Genomic DNA, 22601 nt, shown 5'->3' on the forward strand with positions numbered 1-22601 from the left:
CTCTCATTGTGGAAGACACTCCCTGAGTTGATTGTAGATGTAATCAGCTACAGAGGCAATCAATTGACTGATGATTTAATAAACCAGCCTTCTGGTTTATTAACCAGCCATGAAATGTCCATACTGTAATGGTTAGGCCAGTGCTTGCTTGACCAGACAACTGGGCCAAGTTGACACATGAACCCAACCATCACAGGTATAGATTGAGATTAGATCATACTGGATTATGGTGGGCCCTAAATTCAATGACGTGTCCTTTAAGAGACTGAAAGGAAGAAGGCAGAGACAGACAGAGGTGAGAAGGACATGTGAAGATAGAGGCAGAGGTTGGAGTGCTGTGTCTACAAGCCAAGGAACGTCAAGCATTGCCACAGCCACCAGAAGCTAGGAGAGAGGCATGGAATGGATTCTTCCTCAGAGACTCCAGAAGGAACTGATCCAGCTGACACCTTAATTTTGGATTTCCCCAGAACTGCAGGAGATTAAATTTCTCTTGTTTTAAACCACCAGTTTTTGGTAGTTCATTATGGCAGCCAGAGGAAACTGATACAGTGAGGTTAAGAAGTTTGTTTCAAACCCTTCTCACCACCAATCTGGGGTGAGAGAAGATTGTGGAACAGGACAAATTAAATATGTCCCCGGTGTGTTTTGGCATCCTGTTCTGCTGTCTGAACACTGCACTCCCCATCCCCCTGACCCTCCAGGACCCCACCACCATGTCTTGTCCATGCCCTCCTTTCCCAGACAGCACCTTATGTTCCAAAATGATCTCTTCACCTTGCCATACTCATCTCTTTGAACTATTGCTTTTTATTCATGTAGAACCCCCAGTAGCAAAAGAAAATATATTCCCCGCTTTGGCCCAGTGTCCTGCTGGGACTCAGGATCTAAGTGGAAGGAGAGGTGGCCTGGGGCTGGGGCAGATGTGTGGGCTCTGAGGACTTGGGTTCAAATCCCACCCATGCTGCTTCTTGGCTGGGGAACCTTTATCAAAGGCTCTTCACCCCTTTGAGCCTCAGTTTCCAGTTCCTTGACAATCCCAGGGACCACCGATCTATAGAAAAATTTCTATCAAGGGCTTCAGACAGATACAAGCAATAATGGAGGGCCTTGTATAAATTTTGAAATCAGCCTTTGATAGCTATGTCAGTGACAATACCACCCAGCCAGCCATGCTGACATTGATGGGTTTGATAAGTTACAATTAAGACCATAATGATGGTGGTGACAATCAGAAGCATGAGTGGTGATTACTGTGCAGGCTCTGTGGCCAGACTACCTGGATTCGTATGTGAGTATTGTTCTGGTCAAGTGGTCTTGGGCTGACACCTTGATTTCCTCATCTAGAGGTAAGGATAACAGTACCCACCTCACAGTGTTGTTATATAGATTAAATTAGTTGACTGATGACAAGCTTCAAGCAGGCATTCAAATATTACTAGCAGTTTTACATTTGTAAGAACTGTCAGATGCGTCATCTAATTTGCATTTGATTCCTAAAACAATACTGCAAAAGGCAGAGAATCACTAACAAGAAGCTCAGATTCAAAGGGTTTAAATTTCTCACCTAAGAGTAGAACCTTGGTTTTCTGACTATTCTCTGCCTCATGGACAAGAGAACTCTTAGAATGAAACAACAAAAGCCCAGCACAATCAAGTCACAGGTCAATATTTTTGTAAATTTTTTTCAAGAGCTGGATCAAATCAAGCAAAGGTTTAGATGTGGGTTTGGGGTGGTGGGTTCCCCATCCCAATGCTTGCAGAACTTCAAAGTCAGGCGTGACCTTCCAGGTGACAAGGATTCTGCAGAGATGACCATAAAGGCACTCTTGGGAAGTGGGCTGGGCTCTATGGGTTGGTGGTGTAGGCGGGTGAGGGGGAGGAGATGAGAAGTCAGGCAACTTCTTCCAAGCAGCTGTATTGAGGGAGTTTCTTCACTAGAGTTTGGCTGTTCTTATTAAATGCCCACTTCGATTAAAAGTAATAAAAAAAGTTTGGTTAAAGGCAGAGTCCACTATTCAAAACAGAAAAACGGGAATTCAGAGAAACAAATGTAACCAGAACCCTCCATCTGTGGAAACACTGATGACAGAGCACTGATTCCTTAGTTCCATTCATTCTATTCCTCTGTCCTTCCATCCTGCCATCTGTCCATCCATCTAGTATTCATTTTTTCATCCAGCATGTTTCTATTAAGCTCTGACAGGTAAGGCTACTGCATGCGAGTTCCTTGAGGCTTATCTAGCTGTCAGTTACGTATGTTCATTGGAAGAGTTTTAAATACCCTGTTCTTATTTTTAAATCAGATGGATAGAATTTTATGAATGGTGAAACCATCCAACAACAAAGCTCATTTTTTAACCAACATGTTAGAATTTTTATAACAGAATGTTTTTTGGAACTGCTTGCAGAGGATTCTTTTTCACCTCCTCAATGAAAGAAAAATCTTCCTTTGAGGAAAGACTTTTAGAAATATCAAAAACGTGTTGGATCTGCCTCCGCAGCTGAAAGGCTCTGTCCTTAGCATCTTCTGAGAAGGGTTTACCTCCATTTCCCAGTGCTTTGGCTCCCTAGGCTCCACCCCCCAAAACCTGTCCTGAGACTCGTGCATGCGGGACACTTGCCCTATGCCTGTGCTTTACGGGGCTCTGGGGCTCTGCTCTGGCTGTCCTCGGCCCCACTCTTCCCCAAGAGTTCATGGGGCCAAGTGGCTGTGCCCCCCAAGAGCCCATACCTCTCTTGTAGACCATTTGAATCCCCAAATTCCCTGCCCAAGCATCCCAAGCCTGCTTCCAGGGCAGTGTGGCCTCTTCCTCAAGCTCTTCCTGCCAAGGGCAGACTGCAGTGCTGCTGTGATTACCCTTGGCCCAGAGGGAGCCAAAGGCAGCCTGGAACTTAAGCTAGGCCATTGCCTTTGTTTGTTTCTTCGTTTCAAAATGTTGAGAGACCATTAAAGGGGACTGCTGGTTTCTTCTGTGGCAGGCAGGATGGCTCTTGGGGCAGCCCCACGGGAGGCCTGGGCCACGGACATCACCGTGGTTGGAGGTGGTTGAGGGTTGTTGGGGCTCTGCCAGAACCTGACACTGAGAGATCAGATGGGCTGGCTCTGGAGGGAGGGGAGCGAGGTCCAGGGCAAGACTCAAAATGAGGCCTGCAAAACCCATACCAGAGTCCAGGAGGGCCTGCCAGGCGCTGGGTGGAACAGTCCTCTCTTGGGAACACTGTGGGGCACCGGAAGGGGACCTCAGTCTGGGTTGGGAACAGGAGACCCCAAGAACCACGTCGGGTGGTGGCAGAGTCCATGCAATGCCTTCTGAGGCGCTGGGCGCAAGTATTGTAGGACTTTCTTCTGCTTTGTGCTCGGTTGTCTTTTGGGCTGTCTGCAAGTTCTGAGACAGGGAGTCTGAGGGCAACATCAGTGACGTGGGGACTAGAGTATACGGTGTGAGGTGGCAGAGCAGAGGACAAACTTCCACTGGCAGAGGTACTGCTCAAGTTCCAGCTCCTCCAAAATCTTCCCCGACTGTCCTCTCTCTCCCCAGAACTCTCCTGGCTGATGAGTCTGGACCTCGTCTTTCCCCGTTCATTCAGTCTACAGAAGCGTACCAAGCCCTTCAATGTGGCAGGCACTGTTTTTGGTGAATAGGCTGTTTCAGTTTCCTGGGCTGCTCAAGCAAATACCATGAGATGGGTCGGGTTAAACAATGGAAATTAATTCACTCACAGTTGGAGTCTGGGAAAAAGTCCAAATCAAGGCATCATCAAGGTGATGCTTTCTTCCTGAAGGCTGTGGCATTCTAGGGCTGGCTGCCAGAGATCCTTGGTCCTTTGCTTGTCATGTGGCAAGGCACATAGCGGCATCTCCTGGCCTTGCCCTTCTCCTCTAGGTTCCTGTTTCAGCTTCCAGCCTCCCGTGGCTTTCTCTCTCCCTGTCTGAATTTCATTCTGCCTATTAAGGACCCCAGTAATAGGATTAAGAGCCATCCTGACTAAGGTAGGCCACAGCTTAACTGAAGTAGCCTCATCTAAAGGTCCTACCTAAATTTAAGGACATGTTTCTCTGGGGCACACACAGCTTCCAACCACCACAAAGGCCCTCTAGTCTCATGGGCTAGACAGACAAGAAAGAAACAAACAGATGCATCTGTAACACATTTCAGGGAGGGACAAGTGATGTAAAGAACATAAAGCAAGGCCTGGGGACAGCAGGTGACTGAAGGGAGCAGCTTTTTCAGACAGAGGACTAGGGAAGGCCTCTCTGAGGAAGCAACAAAGAAAGTGGATGAACCTTGTGGCCATCGGGGAGAGGAGCATGGCTGGGCAAACGCAGACTCACTGGACCGAGCAAGAGGAGGGAGGCGGAAATGAGGATGGCAGGCAGGTGGGCCTGGATCACACCAGGCCTCATGGGCCACGGCAAGGACTTCAGGTTTTATGGATGACGATGGAACGTTGTTGGGGGTGTGAAGCAGGGCTGTGAGATAATATGAAGTGTGTATGGAAGGGATCCCCGGGACTCCACCATAGAGACTGGACTGCGCGAGGCCAGCTCAGGAGCCAGGGGATGTGTCAGGAGGCTACAGGCCAGAGATGCTGGCCGTGTGGACAGGCCGGTGTTATCAACTAGAATTCAGGATGTTCATGCACCTAGATGGAAAATATATACGTATTTTATATGTATACACGTTATCTATTAGTTTTATTAACCCCTAACTAAATTTTAGCATTCCTTTCAATGATAAATGTAGGCAATAGTCCACAGAAAAATGAGCAGTAGCTATGACTTTGTCACTACTAGAAATCACAGACGTTTTTATATCAGATTACATTCAGTTCTTGCAGGGATTGGTTTATACTTATCACTATTTTGAAATTGTAATAGTTATTAGACTTGCCACCAGATCTTTTTATTTAATGTGGTAATAAAGAAGCACATACATTAATGTAACACAAATTTAGTCTTAAAAATGTCTTAGTCACTATATTTCATTATCATTGGTTTCCTTGGTAGTCTTAGGTATTTTATTATATGTATTTTTAAATATTATTCTGATAATGTTCATAGGTCTATAGGTTCCTGGCAAGAAAAGGTGCTGGGGCTAAGTGGAAATAGTTTATGTGGTGAGAGATGGTCAGGTTCTGGGTGTATTTTGCAGGTAAAGCTGGCAGAACTGGCTGATGAATTAAGTGTGGAGTGGAAGAGAAGGAGTTTTTGGCCCAAGCAGGGAAATGAAAACTAAGACTGTTATGGAGCAGAGGCAGACGACGGTAGGAGCAGGCTGGGGGGCTGGGGCAGGAAATGAAAAGTTCCATCTGGGGCATGCTGATTATTGGACATCCAAGAGCAGATGTCCAGTTGGCCATAATACACACAAATCTAGAGCTCAGGAGAGGGACTGGGGATGGAGATTGGAAAATGGGAAGCATAAGTCTATAGACTGTACTTTTTTTAAAATTCAGTTTTATTGAGATATATTCACATACCATAAATCATCCGTGGTGTACAATCAATTGTTCACAGTACCATCTTATAGCTGTGCATTCGTCACCCCAATCTATTTTTGAACATTTTCCTTACACCAGAAAGAATCAGAATAAGAATGAAAAATAAAAATAAAAATAAAAAAAGAACATCTAAATCACCCCCCATCCCACCCTACCTTCCATCTAGGTTTTGTCCCCATTTTTTTACTCATCCATCCATACACTGGGTAAACGGAGTGTGATCCACAAGGTTTTCACAATCACACTGTCACAGACACTCACACACACACACACACCCTGTAAGCTACATTGTTATACAGTCGTACAGACTGTATTTAAAGCCATAGGACTGGATGCAGGAATATTTACTGCATCCATTTTCTAGATAAGGAAACAGGCTCAGAACAATGCAACACGTTGCCTACCATAGGCAGAGTCAGTCCTTTAAGCCTGGTTTTCTACTACTAAATCCAGCACTTCTCTGCTTCACCACGTTGAAAATAACCTAGTGTGGTAGATCAAGACCCTCATATAAGGAGCACTGAAAAGAAGAATTACTTGCCAGCAGCAGGCCCTGTGTGAAGTCTGTGTTATGGGTTGAACCATGCCCCAAAAAAGATAAATTGAAATCCTAATCTCCAGTACCTTATTTGGAAATAGGGTTGTTACGGATGGAATCAGGCAAGTTAAAATGAGGTCATACCGGAGTAGGGTAGTCCCTCCTCCAACGTGACTGGTGCCCTTATAAGCAGGGGGGAGAAGACACAGAGGGGAGGACGCCGTGTGACACTGGAGGCAGAGAAGGCCGTGGATTCCCAGCAAGCCACCACCAGAAACCAGGAGAGAGGCGCGGAACAGATTCTTCCCTACCAACCGCATGGCCCTGCCGACACCTCGATTTCAGACTTGTAGCCTCCAAGACTGGGGGACAATAAGTTTTTGCTGTTTTAAGCCACCCACTTTGTGGTAATTTGGAACAGCAGTCCTAGGAAATGAGGACAGTCTGGTTCCAGAAAGATGAAATACATGGATCATCCTTCCCTCCCGACAAGTGGAAAATCTCCTCTCACAGACCTCTGTGTGCCCGTGGAGCCCACGGTCATTTCATGTGCAGTCACTGCTCCAGCCACAACATATTTCAGGCCGAGATTACCTTAGAAAGGTGGTAATTTAACTGCATAGCCAGAGACATCCCCATATACCTCACTCATATTGATGCTAAACCACAAAAGCTGTTTACCAGAAAAAGGAGGATGGTAAGTAATTGTGTTTCAGACGTGAAGGTGAGGAGCGATCATGACCAACAGGACTGACTGGGCCTCAGTTTCCTCATCTGTTAACCAAAAAACAGGTGATACAAGGTGCGGCGAATATCCTTGAGGCTCTAAAATGAGGCTTTGCTTTACTCTGAATTTGCCTCTTGTGTGACTGCCCGGTAATTCTGGGGATGGTTGTTACGTCAAGCAGAAGGGGGAGAGTTCTGGGTGAGGGCATCAGGACTTCTGTCCCTGCCTCACTGCTTTGATCCGGAATAAACCCTTCTATATATACATATATATATATATATATATTTTAAATTAATATTTTTATTTGAAACTATGGAAGTAATAGAGGGGGAAAGAGATAAAAGTTACAGAGTTGCCTACCTTGCCCAACAAATTTAACCAAAAAGAACACATTTTATCCTGAGGTCATAATGGTTTTCCCATCATGAATAACAGAGGTGTAGACATCTTGGTGTTTAGACACCTATTGAAATAGATGACTGATGCACAATAGTTCAAAGTCGTGGAAGAATTATAGAGATATATCTTGTAGGACATCATAGTTTACTCATAGTTTACTTTTTATACAATAAATTATTTAAGTGCTGACTGAATCATTTTCTTTTGTTGGTTTTATTGTACTGTTACACAGAATGCAAGTTGTACAATGAAACGTTATTAAAGCATGTATAAACATTCATATATATATATATATACACACACACACATATATATATATATAATTTCTCCTACATGCAGAATTTCGAATAAACTATCTGAAAAAAAGAACGGACTGTTTCACGAATTTGCATGTCATCCTTACACAGGGGCCATGCTAATCTTCTCTGTATCGTTCCAATTAGTGTATGTGCTGCAGAAGTGATCACAACCCTTCTATATTTTTGAGCCTCCATCCTTTTACAAAAAATATTTATTTTTTAAGAGCAGTTTTGGGTTTACAAAAAAAATTGCACAGAAAGTAGAGTGAGTTCCCACTTACCATACCACCTCCAGTTTCTCCTATTATTGACATCTTGCATTAGTGTAATACATTTATTACAATTCATGAGCCAAAATTGATATTTTACTGCTAACTAAAGTGCATAGTTTCATTAGAGTTCACGCTTTGTGTTGCACAAATGTGTGATGTCATGTATCCATACTGTCGAAAAAAGCCCTGTGCTTCACCTATTCATCTCCAGAACTCCTGGCAACCACTAATCTTTTTGTTGTCTCTATAATTTCACCTTTGCCAGAATGTCATATAGTTGGAATCATACAGTATGTAGCCTTTTCAAACTGGCTTCTTTCACTTAGCAATATGCCTTTAAAAGCAATTGCATTTCAGTTTCCTCTATGTCTTTTTATGGCTTAACAGCTCATTTCTTTTTATTGCTGAATAATATTCCATTAAATGGATATACCACAGTTTGTTTATTCATTCATCCTATTGAAGGGCATCTTGGTTGCCTCCAATTTTTGGCAATTATAAGTAAAACTGTTATAAACATTCATATGCAGGATTTTGTGTAGCCCCTCCATCATCTTTTCTAAGCTTCTGATAAAGGAACTTTCAGAAGAGTCTAAAGAGATAAATTGCATGCTTACAGAACCATCTGAACATGATACAAACAGCCAAAAAGCCAAGAAGAATCCTTTAGTTGGATCACTATAAAACGATTTCTTGAGTATTTTTCTTATCACGTGGGCCATGGGTGTTTGCATAGAAGTAAGTGTTGTGATGTAGAAAGAACGCGGGCTTCAGAGGCAGGAGACTTGGCCCCAACCTCAGAGCTCCCAGGTGACCTTGGGCAAGTTACTAAATATAGCTTAGCCCTCCTCCCCCCAGTGCTTACCATCTGCCAGCCACTTCATAGAAATGATTTCTTTCCAACCCAATAATCATACTCATTCTACAGATGGAAAACAGACCCAGGGCAGTTCTGCCGCTAGTAGGTGGCAGGGCTAAAATTCAAACAGGTTACTTAGCTGACTCCAAGGTCTCTTTCCTCTTCCTCGGCAGCCTCCCCCCAGCACTGCAGGGAGGCCCGAGGGAGAAAATGCATGCAGGCCAGACTGTGCTCCTTGGATATAATAATTGTTCAATTAACATTAATTCCCTCTCATTTTTGTGTGCACTAAAACAGATAATACAAGCTGCCCATTCAAAAGACCATTCTTTCCATTCCTTCTCTCCCTCCCCTTCTTTTCAATTGTTTCCTTCTCATGAACATTAGAGTCATTGAAAATATTGGCTGGAAGGCAACACCTCAAGCTCCCCATCCAGGAATCTACTTTGTCACCAGGAAGCAGCATGGGGTCAGCTTCCACATCCTTTTCCTCAGCCAGGCTGAGCTCTTGCGGCCCATGTCTGTCTGTGGGTGGAGCATTTGATCTTACGATTAGCTTCTGTCTGGGGAGCATTTTATGCTCAGAGCACTACGGAACCCATGAAGTAGATACAGTTGATATTTCCTTTTCAGAAAGGAAGAAACTGAGTCACAGAAAGGGCCAGGCACTTTCTTCATGTCACACAAATCAACAGTAGCCAAGTCAGGATTAGATGTTAGCTCTGCCTTGTTTGTAAATTCTTCCTGCCCCTTAGAAGATAGACATTTCTTTGGGCAAGCAAGGGTTTGCCCATGTACTTCTAGCTGTCCTCTTTGTCCTCCCTCCAGCCCAGGAAAACAAAAAGCAAAGAAACAACAGATTATTTGTTAAAATGAAGATTCCTGGTTGTTTGGGAGGTCCCAGGGCTTGAAGTAAACAGCTATTGTCAAAGGGAAGGCTCTCCATGCTCCATAGTAAAGGCCGGGCAGACAGCCACACCCTCTGACTTAGTAATTGTACCCATGGGATTTCTGCTCAGGCTATATTTAACATAAAAACCTCCACAAGTATATTTATCATAGTTACTGCAATAGCTAAAATTTAGAAGCAATATAAATATCCAAAATAAGGAAACGGTTGGTGAACTGCTATGCATCAACATGATGGAACTTTATGCAGCCATTAAAATGATTATTTAGACTACATAGAAACAGAGCAACATTTATGGACATTTCATACAAGACTAAGTGAGAAAAGCCGAGTATGAAATACATGTGCAATATGAATACAACCAAACAAAGTAGGTACATATGTGAGCAGGGTTGGAAAGGAATTAATGAAAATGAAACAGTAGTGTTAGCTTGGTGGAATTACGAGACACTTTTATTTTTCAAAAGAGCAGTACCTGATCATGTTAAAGACATCCAAACAATTAAGAAGGTGTGAAAGTATTTCAACTCTCCAAGGGTAGCTCCTGATGCATTTCCTTGTTCCCTTTTCAGGAGTGAGTTTTAATTGAAAAAGATCTTTAATGCTATTTTTAGTTAAAAACAAAACAAGCCAGTTTCTTCACAATGGTTAATGTCCATTTCTTTCAGACCACTTGGGTTCTTTTAGTAAGATTTTACTTTGGTTATTAGTATTTTTTATTAGGTAAGTTTTTCAGACAATGTCATATATGTAAGTTTTTCAGACAATGTCATATATGTACCCAGCATAAAAAATGAAACATTTAAATTACAGCTGAGGCCTCCTATGTACACTTCTAAGCCGTTTCCATCTGCCTTCCCTTTCGGTGGGCCTCTCCTGAATTTGTTGTTTAGCATATTTGTCTGTTTTTACTTTACATACATGACTCTCAAAAATATTTACTATTGTTTTGAATGTTTTTAAAATCTCCATAAATTATACTTATACTGTATGTATCCTTCTGCAACTTGCTCATTTCACCAAATATTATTTTTATGAGATGTATCCATGTTGATATAAATAGTGCCTTAATATTCTTTTGTATGAATCTGGCAGCCCCGTTTGTGTCTCACCCACATCCTCTCAGCACTTACGTTTCTGTGCAGACAGGCCTGGCTTCACACTCCCAGCACTGCCATCGTGATTCTGGTGACAGGAGCCTGCTCTGTGGCCATTCGGACCGACCCAAAGGGCTGGGACTTAGCCCCAGGGGCTGCCCTCACCAGTGACCGATGGGAGTTGGTGGATAAACACCCTGGCTCTCTTTCTCCTCAGGTGGGATAGCTCTGAGGAAAACGCTCTACACCTATTTCCTAGTCTCCCCGGATTAAGCGCCAGTTAATTGCTCACAGTGGTAACTTATTTAATAATTGTCTCAGGCTGGGTTCCCTGGAAGCAGATGCTGAGCAGGCCTTAGGGGTATGAGATGTTTATGAAGGATCAACACTGTGAAAGGAAGGGGGAGAAAGCAGGTTTACACAGAGGGAGGAGTAGAACTGTGATGCTGGCCCAGCAAAGTTTCCCCAACCTGGCAGAGGCTCTGGGTCAAGTACTTCCTGTCAGAGTTGTCCTGTGTTAGGCTGAAATAACTAGGCCTTTAAACACCCCCATCACTTACTGACCAGAGGGCCACGGGAGGTCGTGACCTCAGGTGAGGCAGCTCTCCACAGCTGGGGCAGACCCTGAGGGAGCTGAGGGCTGGAGGCCTCCTGCTGATGGCATCCTCTGCAGCTGGGCAGCGAGTCCCTCCTTGGAGGGGGGCCTGGGTGGCACACTCCGTATCTACCACCATCATTTGCCTCTTTCAGATCCCTTCCTTCCCACATCACACTTCCCTGTCACACATTTGGGATAGCCTTCCAAATAAACTACTTGCACTGTGTTTTTGTCTCAGGATCTGCCTTTGGGGGAACTCAAACTAAGACAATGACTATACCGCAATTTATTTATTTATCCATTCTCCTATTAATGGGCATCCAGACTGTTTCCAATTTTTTGGAATTTATTTGCAAACTATGCTGCAATGAGCATTCTTGTACAACTCTCCTTGTGCACATGTGTTGGAGTTTTCAGATGAATACCTAGAGACAGAGCAGAGTTCCTGGGTCACAGGATATGCCTGTCTCCTGCTCTACTAGCGATTGCCAAATTGCTCTCCAAAGTACTTGTCTTAAATAACTTGAAATGTAGGAACACTCAGAACTTTGGTGGCCTTAAAAAATTACTATTTCTCCCTCACGGTTTCTACCACTAGGTATCTCTGTTGTTTGCTGGATGAAGGCATCCCAGGGGACTGGCTTGACAACATGAGTTTGCTCTCAGGGACTTTAAACTGTCACAGACTTCTGAGACTGGGTTAGCCAAGACAGTGGACACAACCACTTTTTTTTTTTTTAACCACTGACAGGTCATATCATGATGTTGGCTACCTAGGGTAATAGGGCCTCGGGGTGCCAATTCGTTATCCCTCAAGAGTCATAGGGAATGGACTTGTAGACAGAATAATGGTCCCCTGAAGATGTCCATATCCTACTCCCAGGAACCTGTGACTGTGGTACCTTATAGTGTGAGAGGAACCTTGCAAATGTGAATCAGCTACTGATCCCGTGATGGGGAGATTATCCTGGATTATCCAGGTAGGTCCAGTGTAACCACAAGGGCCCTTAGAAGAGGGAGGCAGGAGGGTCAGAGTTGGGGAAGGTGATGTGATGTCAGAAGCAGAGAGAGATGGCAGTAGGACAATAGACAAGTAGTGGTCAGAGACAGGTGAAGCCGCTACCTGCTGCTGGCCTTGAAGGTAGGGGAAGGGGCCATAAACCCAGCTGCACAGGCAGACTCTAGAAGCTGTAAAAAGCAAGGGAACAGAAACTCTCCTAGAGCCTCCAGAAGGAACGTGGCCCCAAGACACTTTGATTTTAGGACTTCTGACCTCCAATGTATAAAATAATAAATTTGTGTGGTTTTGAGCCAGTAAATTTGTGATAATTTGTTACAGCAGCGATAGGAAACTAAAAAGGATGCTAAGCACAAAACGATCACTAAAACCACTGCTGTTATCCTCAGATCAGGAATACCCCAGCCTCTTACTTCTAGGCTGATCACCATTCCCTGCCATTTATTTTTTATATTGTTAACCAGCAGGGCCAACACAATGCTTAATTCCAGGGAGCAACATTCACCAGGAATGCAATATTTTGCTCTCGGTGGCCTTATTTACAAGGTTTTCTTGTGAATGGTGCCCTCCTGGGGTAGCTCAATACCACTGCCCTGGTCACCAGGATGATATTTCTGACAACAGAATTCCTCTTAGGGATGAAACTAAGTTTTATATTTTCACTTAGCTAAATGTTTTGATAAACTAATTGTGGATGGGTGGCAGGGGGCCAGGGAATACTTCAGACAGCTAAACTACTCTGCAGCAGAAATACTGGAAATTTGGGCCAGTGGAAATAGCAGAGAAGAAAGGAAGAGGGAGGAAAAGAGGAAAGGAGAGCCTTGCCACTTGACTGGAGCCCAAGCTTGAAGAAAAGACAGACAGATATTTTAAGAACCAGGAAGTCTACAACTAAAACGGAAGGGGTTTGCTGTGATGAACCCATCTGTTCCCTTAAACCTAGTCAAGTCAGCTCTACAGCCAACGGTCTGTGTGAGTGGTTTCCTCCTTTGGTGGAAACCAAGGAAAGGGGCTGAATCCACATCTAGAAGAAGGAACACAGAGCTTTGGGGGTGACCATGAGAACAGAAGCACCCCAAAAACTCACAGAATTCTTGAGACAGGCAATGGTTCTCCCTCAAGTAGGGAAGGGGAGATCAGAGAAACTTGTATCAGATATTAAGAGGCAGAGTGGTCCCAGCTGACACCTAAATTACAATTCTAAAACACAAGCCTGCTCATGTTAATTAATCTCCTAATTTTTTTCAAAGACCCTTCATAGAATTTAGCATAAAGTAGAAGTTCTTTAACTTTGCATATAGAACCCATTATATGTCTCCTTTCAGTTTCACCTTCTCCTTCTCTTTCCCCATAATCTGTACCATAAACAGAACAATTTCCCCTATCTTAGTTTCTTGCCTGAATTATTGTCACCACCTTCAATCTGTCCTCTGTAAGTCTCCCAGAGGGATCTTTTAATATTTCTTTTATACTGTACTGCTAACACAGAACACAGTCTACCTTTTGAAAACAGAAGAAATGCAGAAATAAATAATGCAAAAAGAAAAAGCCACTCTTTCCTCTCTAACACAACTGCTCTACCTAGAAGTAACTTCCGTTAATAGTTTGGTGCATACTGTAATTGTCTGTCGCCTTCACTGCCCTGTGAGTTCCTGGAGGACAGTGACTGGGTCTTTCATTCTGAGGCCCCAGTCCTTGTACAGTGCTGGGCCTCAAGGATGCACTTAATACATTTTTGCTGAATGACTATTTGGGGGATGAATAAATATTCATACTGGATACCAACATAAGCCACTCCCTGATCTCTTGATGGAAAACCATGTACTCTGAAACTCCTGGGTTATCCACCAGTCATTCATGATGATGCTGTCTCTTGGCAGGGAGATCTCATGGTTGGCTAACTTTGCATGACAAGTAGCCACAACACCAAGTGACATAAAGCATAGAGAAGCTCTGGCTGCAGTGTCTGGCTCTTTACGACAAACATTGGTTCCTGCCTCACCATCCCAACTTGTATCATCAGCCTCAAGAAAGCAGTCCTGTGGGAAGGTGACTTAAGATGCCCTCAGAGGATTTCTGGAGGAGCCTGGCCAAGACATTCTGGGTTTCTTATTGCTCAGTACATCCCTCCACACTTGGCAAGAGCTGGTCCTGCTAAATTAATAATCTGGTTATTAATAGCCGGCTTTAGTATTCTGGGTTCTGCTTGGTCTGCCCTGACTGCCCATTAATGCCACAGGTTGGTTTTCTAAAGCTGGGAGTTGGACCAGTCCCTGTAGCTGAGGTCAATATTGAGAGAATGGATATATTAGGGAGACAGCCTCATATTTAAAAGATCTGTCCAGGTGGACTTCATTGCAGCCAAACCCTCAGAATTTCTCTCTGTATCAGAGCTTCTCAGACTTTAACATACACACAAACATCCTGGAAATCTTGCTCAATTGTAGGTTCTGATTCAGTAGGTCTGGGATAGCACCTGGAGTTATGTGCATTTCTAAGTTCTCAGATGTTGCTTGCTGCTCATCCATGTGGTCCACTTTGAGTAGTAGGCTCTAGAGACAGAGGCTGATTAGGGGGATATCAGAGGATCCAAGCAAAGGAGCCATGAATCTCTTAGCCCATTGTTATCAGAATAGATTGAAAAGAGATGGCCTAACAGAGGGGAAGGGCCTGTGGGCTAAAGCATTACGGTATTAGAGGACATGGAGATTATACTACTAGGTAGAAAAATCACTGGTGAGTTTTTGGAGTAGAGTTAATTCTAGGTTACTCCTCACTTTTTCCTGAGGAAAGATACAGACCAGAGTGGTTTTGCAGGAGTGAAGTTTTATCTTATTAAAATTCTGCCAAGTACCATCTGGGGATCCGGCATATCTGATTCCATCAGTGGTGAAGAGGTAAAGGAACCTGGCTCTTGTGATGCCTGTAAACATTGGGAGCCTAGGAACCCCATCCTACAAGCTCTTTCTTTCTCCTCAAGTTTCATTGTGTGCTTTCCTTAATAAACGTGGAGCCCCAACTTTTCCATGTAATATTCAGTATTAATTAATTTATTCATCAGGCCTTCATTCACTCATTTCTCTGCTCACTCACTGCACCTCTGCTGGGTGCTGGGGGACACAGAGATGAGTTAGATCCAGCGCCTGTCAAGGGGATTTAGTGTGCAGCAAGGATTGGTGAATGTACACAGAATCTATAATGCTGAGTAGAACTATGTATTTGATTAAAGGGAAGCACAGAAAGAATTCAAAGGGACAAAGGATTTCCAGTTAGGGGGATCAGGAAAGGCTCCATATGAAAGTAGATAACATATGAATTGGGCTTTGGAAGCTTGGAAGGGCCAGGAAATTGGTGGAGGGTTAGAGCAGGGCAGGGTAGTCCAGGGAGAGAAACAGGAAAGAGCAGAGGCACAGAAGTAGGAATTCTTATGTACACATGGAGGAGAGCAAGTGGTTCAGTTCAACTGGAATGGAAGGTGCATTATAGGAGTGAGGAGAAGCCAGTTAACTGTCCTGGGGCCAGATAATAAACCAAAACATCAAAACAGGGAAGATGAACTCAGTAACTCTGGGGGCCAAGGGAAAGGAAATGTTTAGCAAACATGAAGATATCCTAATACCAACCATAATTAGGTCAAAAGATTTCCAATTTCCCTAGACTCAGTCATATGTTTTATTTTTGTATAAATAATCTACAAAACTTTGCCACAGGAATGCTGTCGCTCAATATGGAGCAACAATAACCAGTCTGGAGCAGAATCCTTTGAATTTTATGAAGTCAAATGGAGAGAACAGTGCATGACAGGGAGATTTGCTTTCCAGGCCAGTACCAGATGTATCTTTGAGTAGTGTCGAAGCCTAGAAGCCTGAAATGTAAGGAAATGATGTAAGCCACCATACTTGGAGGATGATGGAGACTGGGTAGAGCTACTAAAGAGACAATCTACCCATCGTCCACCCATCATCCATCCATCCATTCACCATTTGTCATCCCTCTATTTATTCATTCCACCATTATTCATCCTTCATCCATCAGCCATCTATCCACTCATTCATACAGTAAATAGTCATTAACACCCTGAGGGGCAGCTTCACCTGTGGCTCCGTGATCCTTTGTCCTTTTCAGGAGTAACTGAGGCCTCATTTCCTTTCAGAAGAAAATGCCACCAAGACACACTCAAACCACCCCTGTCCCTTGGGGACCCTTGGCTCTCTGGTAATAACAGACATCCTGTTGTATGAAACCATGACCTAATCCGAGGGGAGTTATACAATCTGTCAACCTGGGCCTTCTCATATCAGGTTCCTAAAACACTGGGTTGCCAGGAATTAGGGTTGAGTGGAAGAAACACCCAGATCAGATTGTGTTGAAGGGAGAGGGACAAGAGGCCCTTTGCCAAGGAGGGGAACAGAGATGGGTAGGGGTGCAATTCACTTCTTTCCCTCTATTTCTCCTCTTCCTCTTCTCTTTTCCTGTCCCTCCTACCCCAACCCAAAGAGCATAATTTGGCCTTTAAGAGCCCTTTCCCAGGATGGCCTGCAAGTATTCCCACAAAGGCAGACTCAGGCTTCTCTCTTGACCCCAACTTTCTATTCAGGCAAGGCCAACAGGTGTACTAGACCTGGCTGAGGCTAGAGGCAAACAAAAGAGAATTACAACTCAAAATAGAAACCTTAACACCAGACATCAGCCATCACTGTCTCCATGTGCATCGGCTGCCTTGTCATAGCCTCTGGTTAGAGATACTTGAATTTGAAAGACTTACTTGCTTCAGATCTTCATCGAGAAGTAGAAGCTTCACACTGATGACCCAAAGGACTTCCCAACCTTCTACTAGACACTTTAGAGCCTTTCACTAAATAAATGAGGATTTTAATGGAAGTGAAATGCACAATTTGTATATTTCAAAGAAATTTTACATTTGCTCTGGGTAGCTTTGGACAGTGGCTCCAGTCTCCTGGGTACAAGTCCTCTGGGTTCTTTCATTAGGGGCACTTCAATAGAAAACATCAAGAAGCCCTGATTTAAGTACTTTTCTCTTGATTAGCATGAATGCACAGCCTTCTTGAACACCTCATAGTCAACGTCATATATGATTGCCTATGGCCAGTTTGAGTTCTCAACCTCTCTTTAAAACCCCATCCTCATTTCTCCCCATGGACAGACTTGGCTCACTGCTTTGAGGGTGTGTAGATAAGGTGATTGATTTACAAACTCTAGCTTCCTGCCATGTCTGCACATTGGTTCTCCTGATAATGTAATGGCTTATTTTCTCTAGGAAAGTCTGGCCCTTATAAATCCAAGACTCTGATTTGTCCATTCAGAACTTAGATATTCAAGACCCAGAGTCTGCCATGCATTTGCACACAGCAGTTATTGTTTTGCCTTACCTAGGGAGTGAGGCCTCGTGGGCTGGGGAAGGGGTAGAGAATAGGGACATCTAGCCACAAGGTCATTTGTCCCTTCCCCAGCTGCTTCAAGATCAGGCCCCAGAATTCTCTGCTGGAATGACCCCAAGCTTTCTTGCAGGACCCTTGAGGAACTCTTTCCCAAGTCCATCCTTCCAAGGATGGGCAGCAGAACTGATGTGTCTACCTGGCCAAGGTCACCTGTGGGAGTGCATGATGAAGCTTGGATGGGGTTGTTTGCACACATGTATGCAAGAACCTCTGGATGATCAGAATAGGGGGTGCAAAGAGAAGTGGCATCAGCTGTGGGCCAGGAGCCCCATTTAAACCCTGGCCCTGCAAATGTTAAGGGTGGGCCTGCTCAAGGAAGAATAGATGGGAACCATCCAGAGAAAAAACAAGAATCATGAAACCAACACATTTACCAGAGCTTTCTGTTTAGGTGGGGAGGGAAGTGTCCCCAAAGCCATTGCATTGATAAACCTGGACACAAAACTTAGTTTATTTTTTTCATTTAAAAAAATTAGATAAAATATGATTATGCCAATAACAGATTCACTTGTTTTTAAAATAGTGATAATAACAGTCCTTACGTAATTATAAGGATAAAATGAGAATGTGTGCAGTACCTGGTGGAGGGAAACACTTAAAACATATTATGATTGTTCTCTATTTCCTGCAGCTGGTCCCTCAGATAATGTTCAAAGTTTCACTTTTTCCTTCACTTGTCTTGCACTGTCAGGTGGGACATAGTTAATAAAAAACAAATACCAAGATGTTTTTAAGTACAAGTTAAGACAAGTTAATAATTTCTCTCCCACGATATCAGAGCAAACTGTAGTACAAGAACAAAAGCCATTTTTTGGAGCTTCCAGAATTCCCTAAGGGGTGTACACTAGGTAAGTGCAAGGACAAGCGTAGAATCCTAATGACATCATTGTCACAGCCCAGGCCAGACCTCAGCTATCCAGTTTAATGAGAATGTGATTTAATCTCAGTCTTGTCTGAAAAGAAAGGAAGGGCTGAAAAACCACACTAAGCCATGCAATCCACCTAAATATCAAAACACATTACTAGCAGAGTCTTCAAATGCCACAGGGGATATGGCTTGCGCTAGAAATCATAGTTATCATCCCTTACACATGTGTAGCATTTTGTTGTTTCCAAAGGGATGGCACAGACATGACTTTACATCATCTTCTCACGGAGACAGAGCAGTGCTTGTCCACGCAGCACGCCCAGACACGGAACCAAGCATCCCCCAAGCTCCCATTTTAAGAGCACTTGGGGAGAATGACACTGGCTTTGTGGGTTTAGTAGGGCACTGTGCTCCCAGTAAGTAGCACATCAGTGGCTGCAGGATTCAGCAGAGCCGCCCTCTGAGGACCCCTAACAAGAGTGGAAGCCACGGATGACTTTGGGTCAAAAAAGTCCGGCCAACCCTCCACCCCAGCCGTGACATAGGACACCTGCGTGCTGCCTCTCCCATCAAGGCCCAGACAACAGGGAGGCTGTCATGCTTGTGCTCCAAGGATAAGGGGTTTTATCTCTCCCCTGCCTGTCCTGGAGAAAGAGCTGCTTCTCACATGGGTGGGCATCAGGGAACCTGCGTTTGGGGCCACAGGTGTCTGAAAGGGAGCTCTGATCTGCAGATCTGGTTGGAGGGCCCTGGGCACATGGGTACCTCTGAGAGCTTGCAGCCGCGGGCTCAACAACCTCATCGTGGGTGTTCTGGCTGGTGCACTTAGAAGAGGCAGGCAGCCAGCCAAATGAACCCACGTTATCACAACTACCATTTGCAGAATGTCTCCACGCCAGTCCTAAGTACTCTATATACATCATCTCATTTAATCCTCACAACCCCTTGCATTGGCTTTTATTATTCCCATTTCACAGATGAGAAAACTGAGGCTTAGAGTGGTGACGAGCTTTACCCAAAGGCATGCAGCTGGAAGTGGTAGAACCAAGGGCTTTTTAGAAAGTCAGAAGTACAACCCTGGGGTCAGAGGGTGCTCCCAGGGCATCATCTAGGGAGTCTCATTTCCCATCTGGGATTTCCCTACTTGTAGACACCATCACATAAGATTCTGCAAAACTCACCCTTGTAACACCAGTCACTCCTTGCCTCCAGGCCCCCATGGGCTCTGCGCCAGCCTGGCATGAGCTCACTCCCACAGCTGGGTCTCCTGTTCCAGGGCCTTCTCCATGCCTTCCGGAGGCCCGTCGTGGTTAACAAGACCGAGCCTGGGAAAGCGCCCCATGCTATCTGTCAGCTTTTGCCTCTTATAGCTGCACATGGCGCTTGGCTGGGGACATGAAGGAAAAAGATTCTCCTGAAGACTTTTCTGTCAGCATTTTGAGGCAGGAAAAACTCAGGGCTCAGCAGGTCTCAGGAACCAAGGTCTAGGTGTTTTCTCAAAGGATAGTACACCCCTCTCCTCTGCCTCCTTCCCGGCCCTGGAGGTTTTTAACCCTCCTGGAAGATGAGGGAACACATCCGAGAGGGCCAGCATGGGCCCAGGAGGGGTGCAGAACCTGAGGCCCAGTGTTTGGGATCAAGGCTGGGCCTGGGCCATGCATCCCAAGAGCAAGTGTGGGCTAGCATCTGTGTCAGGGATGCCCTACCAAACCACAAACAGTGGTCTGAAACAACCGGAAGATATTCTCTCACCGTTTCGGAGCCCAGAAGTCTGAAATCAAGATGTTGGCAGGGCCATGCGCCTCCAATTGCCCTAGGGAAGAATCCTCTGTTGCCTCTTCCTAGCTTCCGCTGTTTGCTGGCAACCTTGGCATTCCTTGCTTTGTAGCTGGTTTGTAGCTGCATCACTCCAATCTCTGCCTCCTTCTTCTCGTTGTTTCTCCTTGTGCCTCTTTGTCCAACTCTCCCTTCCCTTTCCCCTGTAAAGATACCAGTCATTTGACCTAGAGCCACCCTAAATCTAGGATGATTTCACCTCAAGATCCTTAATTATACCTGCAAAGACCCTAATTCCAAATAAGGTCACATTCTGAGGTTCCAGGCAGATGTGAATTTGAGGGGGAGGAGAGGGCTCTATTCAGCCCACTACCTTCGAGGAGAAGAGGAGCCCAGGATTACAGCCCATCCCATGCTACCCTCAGGGAAACAGTTTAAAACTGCAGGTGGAGGGAAGGCAGGCAGGCAGGAGCCATAGACTCAGCAGGCTCCAGGTAGAGATGAACAAGGGGTACCAGACTTTGGCTGGAGGTGACAGGGGCACGTGGAATGGGCTGTTTCCATTTGCTGGTCCTGCATATTCATTGCAGTTAAAAGAGAGCGACAGGCCATCCCAACTGCTCACTCCTATAAGGCATATTGTACAAATTAAACTGGGAAAAAAAGCCTATAGGATTAAACACAAACTTTGTCCACTCCGGCCTCCATCTTCCTTTCCAGCCTCAACTCCAACGGTTCTCTTTTTTGTGTGCCTTACATTTCCACCATAAAGGTCTGTGTTTTCCTTAACATACTGCACTTTATCCTACCTCCATGCCTGATTAAGCCATTTCCTCTCCCTGAAGTGCCCATTCACTGGCTTTCTGCCTGTGGAAATCCTGGTCATCCAACCTGAACAAACAAGTCCTGTAAGAAGTACAATGAGGAAGGAAATGGAAAAACAGTTATCAAAGAAATGAAAATTAAGTAACAACACCATATCATTTCATACCTATGAAATCAGCAAATCAAAAAAAAAAAAAAAACCCAATGTGGACATTGTTTTAGTGAAACAGGTTCATTTATTGCTGGGACCCTGTGAATGGGTCCACTCTTTTGGGGAAACAGTGGAGCAACATGTTTCAAGAGAGATAGAGATATTCATGCTCCTACTATGGAAAGCCCAATCCTACTCTGGAAAGTTGATCCAAATAAAATGATAATAAAAAAGGAAAAAGCTAGGTGCATAAAGGCACCCTTTACATCGTAATTTTTAACAGCGAAAAACTGGAAATGGTTCAAATATCCCACAACATGGGACTGTTAAGGGAATTACACTCACCAACAATAGGAAGTTAGGATGATAAAAACTCAGAGCAAAAGGAAATGCTTATAACACAGGATATGACTCCCAGGGATGAATCTGGACCTGGCATCGCGGGATTGAGAACATCCTCTTGACCAAAAGGGGGATGAGAAATGAAACAAAGTAAAGCTTCAGTGGCTGAGAGATTTCAAATGGAGTCGAGAGGTCACTCTGGTGGACATTCTTACACACTATATAGATAACACTTTTTAGGTTTTATTGTACTGGAATAGCTAGAAATAAATACCTGAAACTATCAAACTCCAACTCAGTAGCCTTGATTCTTGCAGATGATTATATAACAATGTAGCTTACACGGTGTGACAGTGTGATTGTGAAAACCTTGGGATCACACTCCCTTTATCCAGTGTTTGGATGGATGAGTAGATAAATGGGGACAAAAACTAAACGAAAAATAGGGTGGGACTGGGGGGATAATTTGGGTGTTCTTCTTTATTTTTATTTTTTATTCTTATTCTGATTCTTTCTGGTATAAGGAAAATGTTCAAAAATAGATTGGGATGATGAATGCACAACTGTGTGGTGGTACTGTGAACAGCTGATTGTACACCATGGATGACTGTATGGTATGTGAATATATCTCAATAAAGCTGAATTTAAAATAAAATAAAATTAAAATTAAAAAAAAAGGAAATGTTTATAATGCTTATAATGCTTAGTAGAGCACAAAGTTGTATCTGTACTGTGGCCAGAACCGTAAAATTCACATAAATATATGGATAAGGATATATAAGAGTACACAGAGAAAGGAAAATGACTATTAGGGTCTTATTTTTATTAGAATGTTGTTGCTGGAATAAATATCTCCTAGGGAAAATGCTACCCTTTCTTCAGAACCCCTGATTGCTTTGTTCCCACCTGGTTTGTGGTTTTTATTATGTTATTCCTTGAGCGGAATTATGTGTATACT

The 22601-nt window shown here is 44.1% G+C and overlaps 1 non-coding gene across 1 annotated transcript; it reads right to left on the reverse strand.

Annotated features, from left to right (window-relative positions):
- Positions 1–7531: 7531 nt before the first annotated feature.
- Positions 7532–7636, reverse strand: LOC119533534. The gene has a single exon (XR_005216663.1). It is a non-coding gene; the product is annotated as a U6 spliceosomal RNA (small nuclear RNA).
- Between the last annotated feature and the right edge of the window lie 14965 nt (positions 7637–22601).

Source organism: Choloepus didactylus, chromosome 4, assembly GCF_015220235.1.
Source record: "Choloepus didactylus isolate mChoDid1 chromosome 4, mChoDid1.pri, whole genome shotgun sequence".
NCBI lineage: Eukaryota > Metazoa > Chordata > Mammalia > Pilosa > Megalonychidae > Choloepus > Choloepus didactylus.